The following is a 21,256-nucleotide window of genomic DNA, read 5'->3' as shown; positions in this document are numbered from 1 at the left end:
CTTTTAGCCATCTGTGAGCACATATATATGGAAAAGAAAGCTGTTAGAGCTTGTTTTCTACCCAGCTGTGTTTGTGTATACTGTAGCAATAAATGTTGGAAATAATCCATATGAAATTATAGTCACATTTGTGTTATTTATATGACTAACTTAAAAAGACTATGGATTTTGAGTCCACTGCCCTGCACAGTTTAAAGCTTTCCCTACTACATTTTAATGTAAAAGGTGAGAACTTCAGCACTATGGCATCACTGTTGCTACTCAGGACAAATAATTGCGTTAATTAATGATGGGTGAAATAAAACTGTTTGGAATGCACTACTGTACTATTTGGAATAATGGCATTATTTCTCTTTCCCATATTGTTCAGAATGACACTACCCAATTTTAGCCATCTGTGAGCACATACAGTATACATGTCAACGAAAGCTGTTAGAGCTTTCCTCCAATGCATAAACACCCTAAATAATTTAATTTAAACAGATCTGAATATTTATTACATTCAGAAATAAGTTACATAACTGTATTAATAGCAAAAAGAAAATAAATGTAAACTAATGGCAGGCATAAATTAATCTTTTTTTAAACTTTCCATTCTTTTTTTTTTTTTATTACAATTAGTGTGGTTAGAACACTCACATTTGAAAATGAAATCTAAATGTCAGTGTGGTTTCAGCTGTTAATTGAGAAATTCTTTTTTTTACACAGAGGAACTGAACAGACACCAAATGCTCATTTGCAGTGGCAATGAATGAGCAACACCCACATAAAATGTCAAACAAAATTAGCTAAGAAATTACAACCTCAAAACAAGTAGCACTGAGTAAAGTGAACACACACATAGCCGTATACAGGCGTGACCTCTACATTTAGATTGGAGCCTACGTGATCCTGCTACAAGCAGAATTCATGCTCGCTGTTATTACACCAGCCATATTAATCAGCCAAAGCTGTAATTATGCCACCTCTAACATGTAATCTGATTGCTGAATGCGGGGATGAAATTAGCTCACCAGTGCTGCATTTAGAAAAGGTGGGGCAAGAATTCAGTTTAAAATAAACAGGTTTCTCATTAATAATAGTCGTGATGCGACAATGTCGCATGATTCTGCAAGGTCGGCAAATAGAGCTTGTCTGGAAGGAATGTGTGTGAGTGAGCAGTCAGTTTGTGGAGAGGTTAAAAAGGTGATGAAGACAGAACTGTCTCTTGCTGATACACGGCGGAGAGAACAGTAAGACCCAGAACAACTCTGTGTGGGATGAATGCACTGAATCCTACATAAAGGTCACATCAGGGCAAGAAAACAGTATAAATACTATACACACACTATATGTCCTAAGATACAGTCAGTTATAGCAATTGGAAAACTATATTAATAGTATCTTGGTTGAGAAATGCTATGCAGAAACTTAAGGGCCTGTAATGCAAAGTATGGCTGAGTTGTTCTGGATTTTCCCCCCATTTTCTCCCAAAATTAGTCACCTGCCATTTCCTACCCACCAGCCAGCTCTCTCCTTTCATAACACAGCTATCAGCTCGGGAGGGTGAAGAGTAACACATGCTTCCTCCAAGACACCAAGACACATGAAGCCAGGCAACCGCCAGCAGCGTAACACTGGGAGGAAAGCGCTATTCACCCTCTTGCTCATACATGAGCTCAGAGATGCCCATGATTGGCTAGTGTCACTGTTACTCACGGGAGAGAAAGTAGACCTCCCCACCCACCCACAGAGCATGGCCACAGATAGCCGCGTCACTGTTACTAACGGGAGAGAAAGTAGACCAGCCGCGTCATAGTCCGGATTCAACTCATGAGCTCCTGGCGATATGGCGAACACGTTTCTGCTGCGCCACTCAGGAGCCCTCCGAGTTTGAAGTTTTGCACTTACCAAATTTCTCATCAGGCAATGGAAAAACTTCAGCAGATTGAGCTACTGACACACCAGTCTTTTGACAGTTTTATAAAATAATAAAGTTCGCAGCATGCAGTCAAATATAAATGATTTAAAATGACCTGCTGAAATAGGGTTCATGGTGTACTTTGAAAAGCATGGATGTGGAAGGTAGAGGAGCTCTTTTACATTTCATACAGCATAGAAAACAGTTCGATACACACTAAGAAATATAGCTATGGAGAAAACTCCAATAGTGGATAGGTAGGACCAATGTTAATTTTATTTTTACATTTTCATGCAGAAAGGAAGATGAGAATTGCCAGGCTGTATGTCCAGGTCAGGGACAGGACAACTCGCCACTATGCATCTTCTATTATTCCTTAGACATGCAAGTAGTGCAGACATTAACCTACAGTTCGAACAAATGAACAGCTCCTTCTCCTGAACCACCAGAGCTTCTTCTTCATATAGTGTCACAATTTCATTTTTTTTTTGTAGTTAGAAATTTTGGGCTGTATTCAGAGTTGAACTAGGTGCACAGAGTGAGGATTTAAGGCTGTAATTGTGGACATGACTATAGACTATTGTGGACATGAGTTTAACATGTAGGGTTGAGTTTAAAACTGTTTAAAACTGACGCATCTTAGTTACACGTGATTCAGACCCTGAAGCCCATTTTTCTTGCATGATATTGGCATGAACAGGAACAGTATTAAGTCTAGCACCACAATAGGTCACCCTGAAATACATGTTTTAGGCTGTAAATGAGGCCAATGAGGCCAATATTTTCTCATCATGAGCCCAATATTAAATGCTTAAGTACACTATAAGGCCAAAAGTATGTGGACAACTGACCATCACACCCACATGTGGGTCTCCCCCAAACTGTTGCCACAAAGTTTCCTACCCCTGAAACTAAGAGGCCCAAACCTGTTTCAGCATGACAATGCCCCTGTTTCAGCATGACAATGCCCCTGTTTCAGCATGACAATGCCCCTGCGCACAAAGCGTGCTCCATAAAGACATAGTTTACCAAAGTTGGAGTGAAAGAACTTGAATAGCCTGTACAGAACCCCGACCTCAACCCCAGAGAACACCTTTGGGATGAACTGGAACATGGAAGGCACCCCAGGCCTCCTCGCCTGACATCAGCGCCCGATCTCACTAATGCCCTCGGGGCTGAATGAGCACAAACCCCTACAGTCACACTCCAAAATCTAGTGAAAAGTCTACCCAGAAGAGTGGAGGTTATTATAATCGCAAAGGGGGGATGCAACCTGGAATGGGATGTCCAAAAAGCACATATGGATGTGATTGGTCAGGTGTTCGTACACATTTTTTCCATATAGTGTATGATACTATTAATTAAATAAATGTATTGTGCCTTTAAAGTTCCCAAGAAGATTTTCTTACACACAGAGGACACCGGAGGAAACAGCAAATTAATCAGGAACATTAATTATTATTGTTGGCATTACATTTGACTGAAACTTCATTGTGCATTTTCAACCTTTGTATCTGCGTATGCCGTCTCTGAATACGAGTAACTTTCCCTGTGTAAATACTGACAGAATCACAGACTCCGAATGTGGTCCTCTGTTTTTGCCAAAACGTAATTCACAGCTTTTATGTATGTTCTAGCAGTTAAGCAAGTGCTGTTGCTGTTAATTTTTTTCATAACTGTAATTTTAAACTTAGAAATTGTTGGAGTGTAAAGCCACATTGTGTTCCTGTTGACATTTTCTAGAATTGACTTGAAAAATCTATGTAATATTTACTTATGCAAAAGTTACAGCATGTAGTAGAAATTACTATACAAGTATTTGTTAAGCAGTTTTACAATCCTTACACTGGGTTCCAATGTGAGCCGTGATTCATTTTAAGATTCTTCTCCTTGTTTACAAACGTTTAAATGCCACAGCTCTGTTATAATTACTTCTCACTCCTCATACAAACACTTGTACAACACAATTTACAGATTTGAAAATCACAGAAAAGACTGGCGTCACTAGACATTCACTAGATGGCACGTCACAGCCAGAACATCCCAGTCCGTCAGGTTTTCAAGCTGAGTGGTAAAATGTTTAGTGATTTTATGCACAGCAGTGTTAAACACAATGACGAGCTCTGTCTCACTTAAAACTTTCTGCCGCTGATGTGACTGTTGTCATGGGCTGTATCTCAAAGCAAAAACTCCAGTAAAAACTAGTCTAGAAAATCCAGAAGGCTGCTAAAAAACAGACCTTTCAATAGGTCATGAGAGATTTTTAAATTTCAAACACTGACTATAGTAGGAAAACTGATAGTACTCAATAACAGTCTACACTAGTATAGAAGTAAGTGATTTGAGACACACATTTGAGACAAAAGTTTGAGAACCGCTTCTGTAGAGGAATACACTAGGTGCATTCAGAAGCACTGAAGCATTTAGGGCACTAAACGAGTGCTAATAAAGGAGGACTTCTTAAAGCAATCCTGTCCTGTTTGCCAGTTTCTCCAACTACTTTCCACAGTCACAAACAAATCCAGCACTGCATCTTTCAGCAGGCCCCAAAAAGCAACAAGGTCCAACATTCCTTTCCTGCTTCACTTTTTTAACCTCTGACTAAACTCATTAGACCACACTGCTGCATTCTCAGAGCGCTTCAGCTTGACTGAAAAGACAAATTAGACTAACTCAGGAACCCCATTATCCCAATCATGCTTTCAAATTCTTGCTCACAACACTGAAGTGGATTTGGGTTGTATTCATTCAGCACAGGAAACTCTAGCACACGGTGTTTTCTCTGGCTGCCTGAGTCAGTTACACCGACTGCATGTGCGTGTGTGTGTGTATGTGAATGGACACCTTAGAAAGAGATAGTGTTCCTTGAAAACATCTGCATTAAATGGCTTTGATAAGGGAACCTTGTGCAGAGCCCATTTGCTCTGGTAGACCTCAGAAAAACAGACAGGCTTTCAGTATTTCTGTCTCAGCACACCGATGACACAATTGTTTTTACAGTCGCCAGCTACACAGACCTTTTTTTTTTCCAAAGCACACAAGGCTTTGACATGAAAGGCACTGCATTTGTAGGCCTCTGGGTTTCCGAAGATATTGTACAAATTGACCAAAAATAGAAATACAGCAAATGAAAAAAAAAAATAAAAATACCACACAAAACCACACGCTTGATTTTCAAAGGCAAGCGTCCAAAGCTGCACTGGATGAGTACTGGGTTTTAATCTGGCCTGAACCCTATGCCTAAATCACACACATCTACATAATTGGAGGTATTGACTAGCCTGCAGAGGCCAGGGCTTAGATGAGCAGTGCCAGAGAAAGCGCTCTGTCTCAGCACTGACCCAAACCTCCAGGGCATCAGCCACGCTTGGCATTATGGGAAGAGACAGGCAGGCTGCTGCACTCAGAGTCTCTACTTTCTCTGAAGACCACACGCAAGCCAGTTCAATAGCGTCTTTATTTCTATATCACTATAGAATCTTTATTTCTATATATATATACACACACTGGCTCTGCTTACTTGCACAGGTTTTTTGTCAATCTGAATGAATTTATTCTAAAATGCAAAAAACCTGTCTAGATTTTTGCTCACCGTATCATTATGTTTAATTTGATAGCGATACTAGAAGTAACACAACTATAGTACTGTGATATATAGTGAAGTATTGTATCACAATGCCCGATTAGGTTAGTGAGATCTATTACAACATGTTAGTACAGCAACAAAGTTGATATTTTTTTTTTCCCAAATTAATTCCTAAGTAAGAATTCCTCACTCATCTCTGCTCATGCGCAACTAAATAACACAAAGCCAACATGGTGTAATATTGTTTATATAAAGAGTGCTGAATGGTTCATTCTTCTTCAGGTGCCATGTTGATCTGCATGTGCCATGATGCATATTGATAGAATAAATACAGAGATTCATATTAGTAAATTATTCCAGTAGTTCACATGACGATTATTTTTCTATTTAGCAGATTGTTAATCGCAGTACCTGCCCTTTCTGCTTGACAGGATAGGAATTAGAGCTATATGATATGATGTGATGATATAATATAGATACTGTGATAAATTACAGCAAATATTTTTAAAATAAAAATCTTTAAAATTTTTTTTTTAATAATTACAAACTGAATGGAAGTAATTGATCTGATGATTTTTTTAAATAAAATTATGTTGTAGCTATTAAATAAAGCATCATCGAGCAGGTTTTTGTAATATTTGCAATAAATGCAACAATACTGTTTTGCTGGAGGTTTGTTAACCTGTATATATGTTACATACTGTGTGCTGTAGAAATGGCTTTGAGAATAGTGATATGATATTTTCATCATATCACCCATCTCTAATAGGAATAAAATTTAGAGTGGCCTCAGTCGATTTACAGTTGAGTGCAAAAGTGTGGATCTGGATGAAAGTAGAAAACATTCTCTGTTTTGCAATCTGTCTACCAAAATATATTACAAAATATATATAAGATAGAATCAACAAAAAAATCTTGAAAGAAAAATCCAAAGAGAAAGAAGTGAAAATTTTTGAACAAATTACTGAGGAATATTTATCACATTCAGAAAAACTTTTGAACTGTTCTCATTTTGGGCTTTCACATCTAATCTCTTAACATACACTCCTCGGCCATACTTTTTTTACAGCGATAATGAAGAAACTTCAGTGAAATCTAACTTCTTAAGCAAAATCGGATCTAACTAAACGTTTCTTTTCAGACTTGCTGAATTTTCCGTTAAGGCCGTCAAGCCCCTGCTATAAAGAAGAGGAAGGCACTGTGTGTTCACATCTCAAAAACTTTTACAAGACTGTTAAAAAGGCCTTGGACTCTCTTATCTCTTGCTCGTAAAGGATTCCGAGAGCATATGTGCTGGAAAACGACGCAATATTAGGTAGGGGTGAATAAAATTGTATCTTTCTCGCTCTCTTTTTCTCTCTGCTCTATGAAATGATAGATCGATAGTGTTCCCTAATAGCACACTTTCTGACATATACATAGTACAGACCTATTACTGTTCCACAACCTGCACAAAATAACATTACTGCAAATGAAGTATTATTATGTGTAATGTAGGACACCTCTGTGGAAAGATTTATCTGTTCTTAAATAAAGTACCTGCTGCTACAAAAAGAAATTTAGACAAGAAACTGGATCACAATGTGTAGTTCCATTGCTTTTGTTAAACATGGAGTAATTCATCACAGGGAGAGAACTGGAGGAACAAATGCACCGTTTCAGCCAGCTCCTGTAAAAACCTTCAGCGTTTCAGGGCAGGTCAGTCTCACATTCTCTCAGGTCAGGCGTGTAGCTTTGCTCTAAGGGATAGCGGCTGAGGAAGTCAGGAATCTGAAGCAAGATCACTGAGCTTGGTGAAAATGTCTATTCGAAAAACTTGGCTTTAAAATAATAAGGACCAAAGAGGAGGGGATAACCCCTCCACTAATCACCAGCTGTTCAGTCCATGATTAATCTATAATCTCTCAGGGATATGATGCCCAACTGTGACTAATTTCAGAAATTACAAGTGACTATGAAAAACATGACTGCATGAAAGCTGTTGTTAGGAGCTTGGTCAGGAAAAACTCCAGCAAAAGTCCATCAGAAAAACTGAATTTTGTTCTAAAGTTCAGGTCGGATTTTCTCATGCACCACAATTTTTTGATTTCTATAACCTACATTATGACGGCTTGATGGTTTTAGATACAGGTCAAGAGCTTCAGTTAATGTTCATATCAAACAGCAGAATGGTGAAAGAAATGTGATTTTTCTGTGAAAAGTGACTATGGCATTGCTGCTGGTGCCAGATTATCACACACAATAGTCAAAGAATGGTGCAAAAAGACAAACACACACACACACAAAATCCAGTGTGTGTCAGTTCTGCGAGCTAAAATGCTTTGTTGATCAGAAAGGCTGGAGAGCATGTGTGTGAGCAGGTGTACAGATGTTCCTAATAAAGTGGTCAGTGTGTGTATAGCTGTCAAATGAATTTTACTTGAATATTTACATGGTTTTCACAAAAAAAAAGAAAAGAAGTCCACATTTGAGTTCACATGCTTTACTTTTCCACATGAACAATAAGTCTATCATAATATGGCACCTAAAGTTTTTGCCTAAATGCCCCTTTTTTGCTTGATATAGAACAAATGTGTATCAACTACGGCACAGGTCATTTTCACAGACCTCTACGTTTTGCATAAAAAGTATGTCCTAAAAGTGTTATAAATCTTACATGTAATCCCAACAGGCGCTTATCCCAATCAAACTCTTCCATGGCTGAATCTCAAATGCAACCCTGTTAAGTTATATCCTGTATAGAGAGTGTAGTGAACAGGAAGCTGATTGACATTCAAGCCTTGGGTGAAGTTTTTTCTATTTTATATTTACGTTGATATCTTAGGAAATCTATAATTTAACTAAATATTAGGGAAATATCTTGATGTTAATAATTGTTGATGTTTGAATTACAACATTAAAGTTTATGATAAACGTATGAAATGCCTTGTGATTTGCTTTTACGTGCTACAGCTCGTGCTTGTTGTCAGTACAGGCTCGGTAATAATCGAATACAAAAAAAATTAAATGTAAGTGAGAATTTTGAGGGAATTTGACAGGCTTGTACTGTTAACATTGGCCAATTAAAAAAATAAAAATCATGCATAAACCTATGTAAAAGTTTTATGACATTTTACTGATGCATCGAAGAATCAATTATTTTTCTCATCCATTAGGAAAACTCCTCTTTGTCCAGATTGGTGGACTTAATGACAGTAATGAAGGTGAAGGAAAGGATGGCGAAGCTTCTGCGGTGTCACACAGGCCCTCAGCACTGTGACACTGACATCTCCTTAAGGCAATCAGCCTGTGATAATGACCATCTCTCCTCTGTGAGCAGAAAAACAGTGAAGGAGAAAGAGTGTTTCCATCAGATGGCAAGTGGCAGAAGAACTCATGGTGCTGATCAGGTGAAGGGAAGGCAAAGAGACAGTGAGTACCACAACCCTGATTCTTCCTCTCGCGCTCCATCTTTTCCCAGATCTGCAATTCCCTGCTGCTCTGCTAAGCTCTCAGTGCACCATTTTGTGAGGTTTCGCCTTCCTCAAAGAGACGACATTCAAGAGACGGATCTAGGGATTTCGGGCTTTTTGAAGCTTTCCACTTGAGAAAGATGGGAAATGGTGCTGTATCTAGATGCACCAGCATGACTGTATGCAGCCTCCACTAACAAACAGCACTAAACAGGGACAGGATGTACTTTTACAGGATCGAGGAGGAGGCATCAAGCACTGGTCCGCTTGCAAAAGTAGCTGAACCAGCTTGTCTGTACATATACCTGAAAAACTACCGGTAACAAAACCCTCGACGTGTAATTTCATCTTCGCTGATGCAATCCGTGTGGATACCTGACACAGAGACTATAGCAATAACGTCTTTGTTAAATAAATTAATGCAGACCTTTAATTCTTAAAGGACTAGTTCACGTTTCCATGAGAAATGAATGTAATTTTCCGTCTCTTGTACAAGCGTGCCACCGCAATTCCATCTGCTATGAGACAGGATCATATCTCCAAGCTGTCCCTCAATGACATTAAGCACAATGCAAATGGCTTTCATTTCAAATCTTCACTGCACCACAATTCAATTTGGGACTTTGCTTTGTGTCTGTTAAAGCCATCATCTCCTTGTCTTCCTATTTCCCAATGGCAAATTTGTATTTACAAATTTTGCATTCAGGTAATAACCAATAACCATTAGCTATAGTCTAGTGGCACGAGGGAGGTGTGTTTCGTCTAATCTTAATAGTCAAATATCCGTAAGAGTTAATAAACAGAAACTGAGTTAACACATGTTAGTTAGGAGAGAGGAGACATTAAATGTGGTGTAATCAAGCATCATTTTTCCAATGAAATTAAACATTTCTCCTGTCAGTGATGGTGAACAAGTTTACGTGCATGACAGATGTAATGTGTGAGGCAAGCTGTTATAAAGAAATAATCAAAAGATGGGATGGTGTGTGATAACATATTAGAATGAGTGTGTTAATATAAACCTATCATTTGAATTACAGATGGCAATTCTGGCAGTGCTGCTGTTATAGAAAATTAATTAACATGTTCTGACCAATCAGAATCGAGCATTCAACAGCACTGTGGTAGAGAAATAATGAACAGAAATATTAATGTACGGCAAAAGCTTCAGTGAATGTCAGCTCCATATTTCAGCCTGAAGCTCTAACAGTGCATGCCTTGGCGTCTGTGTAAATTCAGTAGTAACTGCCAGAGTTTAAGAGGGAAAATCATTAGATTAAAAAAAAAGTTATGTGATCACAGTGGTAATGCATGTTTATCTGTATCATCTGTTTATCTGTTCATTTGTCAGTACAGATATTTGCATGTTATATTCACTAAAACAGTAAATGAAACAAGTGAGTGCAGTGTTGCTAATGGTGTAAAATGGGATTCATCTGCAAATCCAATATACCTGATTTGTGTCTACTGCAGTTGAAGACTTTAAAAGAAGTTCCAATAAATGTTAATGGAAATATATTTTCTCTTTTTTTGTCCCGCATGCTTTATGTCCGTCCACAGACTCACGCCCACATGACAGTTTAAAAAAAAAAAAAAAACGCTCCTGAGATCTTTTTTCCCCCAGTGCACATGTCTAACTTATACACCAAGACAATATTGTTCTCTGCATCAAAATATTACCAGATGTGCAATGAATATTTTTCATGGATTTACTGTGGGCTCAAAATAAGCAAAAATGATAAATTAGGAGAAATTACTTAATACCGCTAACAAATCACTCGCATACATCTTTTTAAACAAAAGGGTCAGTGTGAAAATTGGCAACATCCAAATCCAAATCCAAACAGAAATGCTTACAGGAACACAAAAACTCCGTCTCCAGATTTAAACCTTATTTAAAACCTGTGGTCTGAACTAAACATGGCATCCGCAAGCACAAATGGAAGAATATAAAAGAGCCTGAACTGTTCTGCATGAAAGAGTCCAACATTGTTAGACATTACAGCAGCAGGCCCAGATTGGTCGTTAATTAGTCAGTTAATTGTTGGGTGCCAATAATTTAGAAACTAGTGTTTCCAGAAAACAGTGCACTATTTAAAAATATTTTGTTTAAAAATAAAACTATACAGCATGCTATTAAGCATCCTGTGTTGTTATAAAATTATACAGCATGTCCATATGTTCAAAATATTACAAATTTTACATGGCAAAATATTATTATTTTTCTCATATATTCATTTTTGGTCATTATATATATATATATATATATATATATATATATATATATATATATATATATATATATATATATATATATTTTTTTTTTTTTTTTTCCCCACTTCTTCTAGTAATCTAATCCCCATGATAATGCCCATAGCAAAGCAATAGAGCAGCAAGTGATCATAAGTGTATTTGATGGCTATTAAAAATAAGCTGCAAAAGAAAGAAAGAAAGAAAGAAGGAAAAAGAAAGAATTACATATAAATCAACCACTGAAGCATCTTTTCCCACACACAAAGTGGTCACTAACAGGCTGCATATGTCTCCGTATGTGTGATTTAACTCACCGTCTCTGAAGGTTCAAAGTCACAGTTGCAGGCTTGTCCCAATATTCCGTTTGGTCCTACTGACAGATCCTCTACTCCCTGCAGCCTAAACCAGAGATAGATAGAGTGTGTGTGTGTGTGTGTGTGTGTGTGTGTGTGTGAGAGTGAGAGTGAGAGTGAGAGAGAGAGAGAGAGAGAGAGAGAGAGAGTGAGGCCACACACTAAAATGACCATATTACCAAACCGTCTCACATAAACACACAGCAGAGCGGGGGCATTCACACAAACATTTCAAACAAGACTCATACAACAGTCATAGCTGGTTATTCTTATGCAGTCACTGTGGCTTGGAAAACATTTCTGTGCTCATTTAGATGATGAACAACCTGAGAATGGCAGCACAATGAGTCACCAGGCCATGAATCTGCCCAGGCTGGGAGCTCTGGTACTGGGCAACAGGTTGCTTTTCAAACAGGGCACATGGGTAACGAACGGCAACAAAGGAGACAGCTCATCAACCCAAGAACTTGGATGGAGAGCGTCAGCAAAAACATGTCAGTGGCTTTCCATCACTGCCTGCAGCGAGAGCAACCTATGGGACTGTGCTCAAGTCAAGAAGAACCAAGACCAAATTCACTAAAGCTTAGTGCACACTGTAGGACTTGAGCCCCGATTTTCTAGTCACAGACTAATTTTGGGGATCTGCAACAACTCTTCCCCGAGCCTGAGTGAGTACTCGCTGCATGCTCCTGTGCCATCCTGTCACGTAGCGGGAATGATGTCAAATTACAAAGATGTCATTTTTCAACCTCTGTGCATTAGAGCTACAAAGTTGGGAAAAAGTAACCTCCATGGTTGTCTTTATTAGCCAGCTAACTGTGATAAGTGATGGATATTTTCCTCTTCGAAACAGTGAACTGTACAATCAATGTTATAGACTTAACAAGCTAATATATCTACATGTTGATTGATCAAGGGCAAATACTTGTGTATATAAAGTATAAGGGAAGGAGTGGTACTTTGTTTACTGATAGTGCTGTGAGCAGCCATGTTGATTTGACATCACCGGCTGAACTCAGTGCTGATTAGACCAAGTTTCCGAGTTGAGTGGGAGTTTAGATCTTTGGATTTTCCTAGTTGGTCAGAAATTAGGAGTTACGACCTTTAGTCGAATGCAGAATGATTCAGCATGAATGTTTTTCTGAGAGCAATCACTGAGGCTCAGATATTTTGAAGTATGTTTGATTTTCTCTGTGATGGATCATGTAATGTGAACAGCTCTGTGACTAGGAGCAAGAACAGAGCTGAGAAACAGCCAATGAGAGTCAGAGAGGAAATGAAATTCATCTGCTGTCACATGCAGCAGATACCTGAATCCAGTTTATCATCCATCTATTTGTGTGGGAAGGTAAGGGCAAAATTTAAGCACAAAAATACTACTTCTGTAAGAAACGATCTTGCATGACATAGCCAAATTGTTGTTAGGAACAGCGACAAAAGAAATGCTACTTTTACTGCACTATACCTCCAGTTCTCTTTGCAGAACAGGCAATCCTTGCTGCCTGCATCTCCTCAACCAATGTTTCCTCCACTTTTTCTTTTGTTCCTTGTTTCTGAATAAATAGTGACAGTCACAGAATAGGGGAAATTTAGGAATCTGGTGTGCTTGGCCAAGATCAATGATCGTGTACCCTCGTCTTCGAGCGCTCAGGTAGTGTTCACACCCCTACATCCAACAAACGCCTGATCGCAAGTGATTAACGTCATGTTATTCACTTGATTCGTGTGCTAAAGAGGACTTGAAGGGGAGAAGACAGCATCTTTTTGCTCTAGATGTCCTAACAGTAGACTAACCAGAGCAGGAAAGAGAGTAAAAAAATAAAAACACATGGGGCAGGAAGGGGGCTGGTTTACCTTTTTATCCAAAACAACTTAGAAATAGGACCTGGTACATCCCAGGAACAGAGACTGAGGGTCTTGCCAAAGGGTTTAACAATGTTTCTTCTGTGATTTAAAGACACTGCTTGATTTTGGTCACTACTTCAGAACCTTAAGCACTGAACTGGTGGGCTTGGAGAGACAAAGACAGAACACAGACAAGAGCCACTGATTGAAAAGGACTGAGATAATGTAGAGGTAAATCAATCAATCCTAAAGAGGATGCTTTGAAGAGCTGAACCCTGATGCAGATTGACCAGTGCTGACCTAATTAATATACACTCATCAGCAGAACAGACCTCCTGAGTGCAAGCTGATGCAAATGCAAAGTGAAGTTGGATCACAAGGACCACCCGAGAAATAAACAATTGCCTATATATGTGTTTCGTTGTTTAGGTATTTAATTGATTAATCATAACTGGAGACGATCACAAAATAGCTCATGAATCATAAGCGCTCTAAACAGACAAGGGATCCAAGAATAGACCTTGCAAGCATCGAATGCCAAGAAATAGGGTATGTTTTGAAACTTTTTCTTAACCTGATGGAGTAACATAAATATTGATGACTCTGAGTAAGATTAGACATGGAGTCTATATGACACCACAGACCATAGAAGGCTCGTTTAAGGGAAAGAGCCCAAATGGCAATCCGCATCAGCTATGCCAGGAGCCTCTAGCTCACTTTGTCATTAGAAGCAGGGCTGCAAAAAGCAAAGGGGGAAGTGTGCCTCAGTAAATGACTTCACGCCTGCACAGAAATGGAGGTCTAAATGTAGCATGCTCTGGCACGCCACGCAACAGAGAGTGACAGTGCGGTTCAATTAAACAGCTCACATCTCAATCTCTTTCCCTTTCTCTCATTCTCTGTCTATCTTTCTCCATCACACATACACAAGAGTATTACTGGCATGCACGTGATAATAAACGTTATCACTATCCAAACCATTTATTGCAGATTGTATCAGATTTTATCACAGCGATATCTCAGCCTACTGCATTCTTTAATTAAGATTTCTCAAACCTGCTGTGTGGATGAAGCAGCTTTGATGCATAACAGTCATTAGCAAAAGCTTGCAATGGGTCGTGCCCCATACGGAGCCGAAAGGAAGAATGACGAGGAAAAAGCTGAGGGAAAAAACTCCTCATTTTCTCCCTCAGTGAAACGCTGAAAAGCTCTGCTTAACTGCTTCATGTGCTGCCTGCAGGTATATCAACAGCTGTGTGAAAGAGGATAGGAGACGAGATAAGTGAAGAGGTTTGGCAGCAAACACGGACCAGAGCTTGACCTGATGCTCCACGTGTCAAGTGGAGAAAGTGTGTGTTGTGAGCCAAGGTCAAGATGCACATCCGAAGCAGCTCAGGGCTCAAAGGCCAGAGAACTGTTACAAAACATTCAGACGGGGAACGTGGAGAAAGGAAGCCGGTGCTCATGCATGACTGAGCTTAAATCAGATTAGCACATGTGCTTCCTTTGCTACAGATATTAGTGCTAAACTAATCTCCTTTAGGTAAATTTTCACCTTTCTGTTTTTTCATCTATAATCAGTGGATACTGCTGGAAGAAACCCTAACCTTCATTATACAAATTACAATGAAACAAAAGCACACGTTTTGTCAACTAATGCAAAGTGCCATTCTTATTTAAGAATAAAAAAAATCAAAAGTTAGTTAAATTCTCAAATCAGAAGGTGTGCATTTATTTAAAGTCATATAACTGTTAATACGGTGAAGTTTTCAGTTGATGTACCATTTATGGAAGAAGTTTCATTCTGGTTTCTCAGTCACATGAAAAGATGTGTTTTTTTGTCTCATTAACTTCAAGAGAGAGAGAGAGAGAGAGAGAGAGAGAAAAAAAAGAGAGGCTGGTGAGCAAACGACTATTTATAGCTGTTATAATGTAAGTGATATGAGGAGCTAACTTGTCTCGTAGACGTTCCATAACATCAAAAATAACTACAAACCGTTAAAAAACGCAATATGTTGTTTATTAGTAAATAAAAAAGTGTATCTGCTGTGGTAGAAGCAGAATAACACACTTTGGACTGGGCTGTTATATGAAAATAATTGGATATATGAATACATGGATTGTTTTTATATAACAGCAAGGTCTGATAACGCTTAGTAGGATTTTATTCTGCGCTCATCTCTAAAACCTGGCTGATAATAATAATAATAATAATAATAAATTTTATTTATAATGCGCCTTTCTTACACTCAAGGCGCTACAACGGTATAAAACAACAATAAAAGAAACAACACAACTTCATAATAGCAATCACAATGACAATAACAACAATGACAACAACAACTGTAAGATTATAACTTAAAAGCTTCACTAAAGAGATATGTTTTGAGTAACTTCTTAAAACAATCAAAAGACGGAGCATTCCTAATAGGAAAAGGCAGAGAATTCCACAACCTGATTACTCACGTAGTTGATCTAAATATTTTTTTTTGTTAGATAAACAATTAAATCCTTGTTTAACGTGAAAATTTTAAAATGGTTTGAAGTGAAAGCGGCATAATGAAGGAAACTAATAAATAATTCTGTTTATAGATGATTGACAGCACTTTAATGTATCTATAATGTCATTTGCCAATAGAGTTTGGTTAGTGAGTGCAGCAGATCATTGGTGTTGCTCAGATGATAAAAAATGCCTACTATATTTGCACGAAATGTAATTTTGTGGTTTTATGGGCAGAAATGTTGTTCAGGTCCAGAGTCCCCGGTTCGAGTTTCTATGAATCTTCTCATTGTGTCCATGTGGGTTTCCTCTGGGTTCTCAGGTTTCTTCCCACCTCCCAAAAACATGCATGTATGTGGACTAACTAGTCTAATTTGGCCCTAATTGTGAATGTGTGTGTGTGTGTGTGTGTGTGTGTGTGCATGGTGCCCTGCGATGGATGCCTCAAACAAAGCAGTTACTGAAAATGAATGAGTGAATGTCATTTAGACTAGACACACAGTAACAAAGTAGCTAGGCAAACACTTTTATCGTTATGCTACACTGATAGCAGGTAAATTGATGACCGTATCACACACCACTTTTTTTTTGTATCCACTGTGTATGACGACGTTATAACACGACATGCCTCTGGTGACATCATGCTATACACAGGAAACTAAATGTGCCATTTTCTCTCCATGACCTAAGTTTTGAATGAAGGGCTTTTTAAAGGTGACCTAACCAGGCGTATTTTAACCTGAACCTCATTACACAAAAGAGCACCCAGTGACCTTTTCTGTGCGTGCTTACAGACCTTAAAACAAACAAAAACTACTTTCAGCTTCTCTCCAATAAAATATTGAACTCTTTTTATAATGAAAAATTCAGTGGAATAAACACAGCAGCATTTTACTGGCTCACAGTAACTTTCACACTACACAGAATTTCATGCACTTTAACGATTCTACCTACAATTTTTCCTTCAACATTCTTCCAAGCTCACAGACAATCCGACAGTGATCATAATGAGAGCCTGAGTGCTTCTCGTGCATCGCTCCATGAGCTGTCCGACAGAAGACGTGCCTGCATTTGTTCTGTTACGACTCCAATTTCACATCTACAGTAAGTCTGCCCCAAAACCACAGCATCTGCCATTTCAATCATCCACCCAGCTCTTCTTTCCTAAAACAACTGCACATTTTTATAACAAACCAGCCACAGTTCATCCACTGGACGTGACCACTGCTCGCTGTGCAAATAATAATCTGCTTAAATTGGAGTAATGGGCTATGTTTTGGTGTCAGTGATAAAGATTTGATATATATTTAATATAGGAGTATTTGATTTCAGTACAAACCATCTTTAAATGTCTTCCAACATTATTACACATGTAAAGCTCGGATGTATTTCGAGATTTGAAAGAAAAGAAAAAAAAAAAAAAAAAAAAAAAAAAAAAAGCTACAGCTCCGGCACTGTGATGCAGTGTTGTGTAGCTTAATCTCCACACAGCTTCAGGGTTCCCGGCTCAATCCTGAGCTCAGGTTACTGTCTGTGTGGAGTTTTGCATGTTCACCCTGTAATTGCATGGGTTTCATCTAGGTTCTCAGGTTTCTTCTCACCTGACGAGAACATGCTGGTAGCTCTAAACTCTAAACTCACCCCACATTGTGAATGATTGTTCCTGGGATAGTCTCTGGCTCAACCGGGATAAAGCGGTTAATGAAGGTGAGTGAATGAATACGCTAGAGCTCGGCAAGCTCGTTAAACCAACGGGAAAAACCTCGGTATCCTGGCAGTGTGATAAGGTTCAGGAGGTGAACTTCGGTACACAGGATAGAATGAAGATACTTCAGCAGATCCAGAAGTAGCACAGTCACTTGGGCACTGAAACGAAGCCCCTGCATGTTAAACACAATGGCAAAAGACATTCCCCATAACTACCAGCAGTCTGTCATCATGAAAATGAATACAATCTCTATCTTGCTTTAATTTAGGGTCGACCCTGGCAAGGTGACTAGAAAAGCGACTGCGGCAAAAGTCAAGTCAGCTCAGACCGACCTTATTAATATCACACAAACATGATTTATTATTTATCACTGCTGAATGTCTATGAGAGGTCGAAACAGCCTGATGGATATCTCAGGGACAGGAGGCCATTATTTTTGGCATGTCATATTGAATTCTACAGAAGTGCACTCAATTTCCACCAGACAGCTGTGGGCCGAGGGAAAGGGGGATGGAGTCTGGGTGGAGGGGGGGGCAGCGTGAACAGGAGCAATTTCCCCAGGATTCCACTCGGACAAAATTACATTTTAGTTCAGGCATATCGCAGTACCTCAGCACAGCACTAATGGATTGGACTCCATTTTTTCCCCCTGATGGGATGCAGAGTCCTGAGAGCGCACGTGAGAAAGGTGAGCTTGCTGACGTGGGAGTGAGCCCGGAGTAATGAGGAAGATAAAGCTTGATTGTTAAAGATGATCTACGAGCCTCAGGTTTGTCGTTCAGTCTGCCCAGGGGGCCTTCAGATGACTGTTTAATTGAGCACGGGCTTGATTAGAATTCATTTAGCTCTATGCGGGCTCATTTTCAGAACGCCGAAGCAACAGTTCAGTCCCGCAAATTGGCCTTGATGGAAAGTTCTCACCTGCAAGACAGCGGGGGAGGCAATAAGCCGGCAGTGGGAAAGACAGGCCACGGGAGAGGATCCACTCCATATTCAAATAAACATCAATCCAATTTAATGAGACTGCATCATGAAAAGGAGCTATGTGGAAAAAAAAAGGAGCTCTTTGTGAGTGAGCACTTTCGATGTGCACTTCACAAACGGGCTGCAATTCAGTCATTAGGATTCTGCTCAGATTCTCAGGCAGTGGCTTGAACAGGGGGAGGGATATAAAAGGGAAGTTGTTTATTTCTGAAAATAGGAAAGCGTCAGGGGAGGAGTCACCAGATGGAGCGTAATTAGCCGATTGGCCGTGTTGATGCACGCTACACCGCTGGCACACAGTTGTGTGAGCCTGCACCGTTCCGCAACTTCTGCTGCAATAACATCTTCCTCATAGGAGCAAGCCACATCAAGGAAGGCAATATGCCACGGAGCACTATCTCTCACACTGAAATTTTCTACCAAGCGTAAAGAGGGAGAATGGGACAGAGAAAAACAGAGACAGATAAACAGAACGAGACAGAGACTGTCCGTCATCATCTCCAGTTCAACATGATTAGCCGTCTTGATCAAAAAGAGCTCCCATTTAGCCACAGTGATCCGGTCGTCTACCAACTGTGAAATGAAACTGGCTGAAAGGAAACACTGGAGCTCGTGCTGAACTGGTGATGGATTGCCAGCTTTAACAGGAAGAACGTGACAGCAAGAGAAAGAGGTGGTTCTGCATGGTTCCTCTTGCGTGATAACGTGCAATTACCTTAAGCGGTGCACTTACAGTGAACTCTTGCAAAGAACAGTTAAATCTTAATCCATTCTCGTATGGCTGTAAATTACATACTGCTGTGGATCTGTTTCAGTAGAAAAAACATTACGAGTAAATCTACCACTTGATCCACAATTATAGCAATGCAGCGGCATTCAAAGTTCCATTAATGTGTTGACGGATGCTTTGCTCCGCCGAAGCCATGAATCCATTAACCTACAGAAACATGTGCTCAAACACCCTCATTAGTTCCATGCCATTTCCTCTGGGATTAAAAAAAAAAACAAAAAAAAAAAAAAAACACTAAGACTATAAAAGGTGCAACTTTTTCACCCCACATGAAATCAGAGTGTCAATCCATCAAATATTGGTGCTGGGCTTTAATATATTGGCTTTAAGTGCATGCCTGTTTAAAAAAGATGAGGTGAAGAGCGAGTGCTAAGCCGCAGGCTGAAATGTTCTGTCAGATTATCGCTCATATGCACTCATTAGAGCAAAAACAACAACTCTGAGCTAAAAGCTGCCTGTCTGGCATATCACTCAATAAATTTTAAATGAAGTCATCCTTTGTCTTACTGAAGTGGTTTATCTGCTCCAACACATCTTATTCGAATTATCAGGTAATTAGCAATCCCTTCATCTGCTCAATTAGATGTATTTGACAGTGAGAAATAATAAACTGCACTGGAGCTGGACCCCAGCTCTGAACCTGAGGCACAGTCCACAAATATGTGATTTTTTTTTTTTTTTTTTTTTTTAAGAAACGTATTTCTCCGCTCTGTCAACACAACAGCATTTTTTGAAAATCTCTCCATCCACACAAAAAGGCAAAAATAATATTAAAACCCTGTTATGAGCAGGTCAGGAAAATAGGTGACAACAACGAGTCAGGAAATTTGTTATGAAATGCCTGAAGAACATTACTGACCATGAAATATGGACTGCAACAGAGAGCCCCTGACCCAGACCCAGAGCATCTCTATCATGCAGCTGAGAAAAGAAATGGAGTGGTACTATGGCTAGACAAAACCATGGCAGTGTTATCTCTCTCTCTCAGAAGTCTTAGGAACATGCAAAGAAATGCTGTAGAGCAAAGATGCCTTCAAAAAAAATGAAACTAAATGTTTCTACATTTAAAAAATACTATAAAGAGCAGTAAACAGTAATAAATGAAACAAAGTCAATATCTGGTGTGACGATCCTTCGCTTTTAAAAAAAATAAATTGTAGTCTCAGGTGCAGTGTGTGCAGTTTTATAAGGAAATGAGCTGTAAGTGTTACTGAGCATCTTGCAGAAGCAGCCGCAGTTCTTCTGGAGACTTTGACTGTCGACTCGCTTCTTATTTCTGCAGCAAAACCCAGCAGCCTTCATTATGTTTTTTTGTCTGAAAAGTGTCTCTTATGTAATCTGCTGCTTTCTTTACTGACATACAAACATTTTCTGTAACATTTAATTTTGTGCTTGAAAACTAATGTTTGGAATCTAAAATGTTTTTGTACTGAATCAATAATGTAGAAGTTATAAAATAAAAATCTATAACAAAGTTTGTACTAAAAGAAAAATAGGGTGCCTAAGACTTTTGCACAGTGTATATATATATATATATATATATATATATATATATATATATATATATATATATATATATATATATATTTTAGACAGATAGTATGTACATGTTGTTGGCTGTAATTAAACTAAATATCTGAGATGACTACCTGCTTCTCCGCCTTACAAAAGTTCTGGTGCATGCACTGCACTCTCAAAACACTCAAGGTTTTTATTTTGTGAATCTTCCTACCTAAAACCTGGGGTTGTTCAAAACGAGTTCCACTGACCTAAAATGTAGAGAAAAATTCAGTATACGTGAATATGTGAATGGTGCCTGAGAACTGGACCCTCACTGCTCAGCCTGAGGTCCTTTCAAGAAATTAACTTGAGACTAATGGAGGAG

The 21,256-nt window shown here is 39.0% G+C and overlaps 1 protein-coding gene across 3 annotated transcripts in view; it reads right to left on the bottom strand.

The window, feature by feature from the left end:
- The window catches only part of adarb1b (adenosine deaminase RNA specific B1b), a 158,208-nt gene that overhangs the window by 95,978 nt on the left and 40,974 nt on the right, over nucleotides 1-21,256 (bottom strand). For all 3 annotated transcript variants that reach the window (XM_053234364.1, XM_053234367.1, XM_053234365.1), the window contains exon 2: nucleotides 11,506-11,590. The gene's annotated coding sequence lies outside the window, so the exon portion shown is untranslated. The remainder of the gene's footprint in view (nucleotides 1-11,505; nucleotides 11,591-21,256) is intronic.

This window comes from Pangasianodon hypophthalmus, chromosome 5 (genome assembly GCF_027358585.1).
Source record: "Pangasianodon hypophthalmus isolate fPanHyp1 chromosome 5, fPanHyp1.pri, whole genome shotgun sequence".
In the NCBI taxonomy this organism is placed as follows: Eukaryota; Metazoa; Chordata; class Actinopteri; order Siluriformes; family Pangasiidae; genus Pangasianodon; species Pangasianodon hypophthalmus.
Note: the sequence above shows the minus strand (reverse complement) of the source record. Positions and strands in the feature narration are given on the sequence as shown.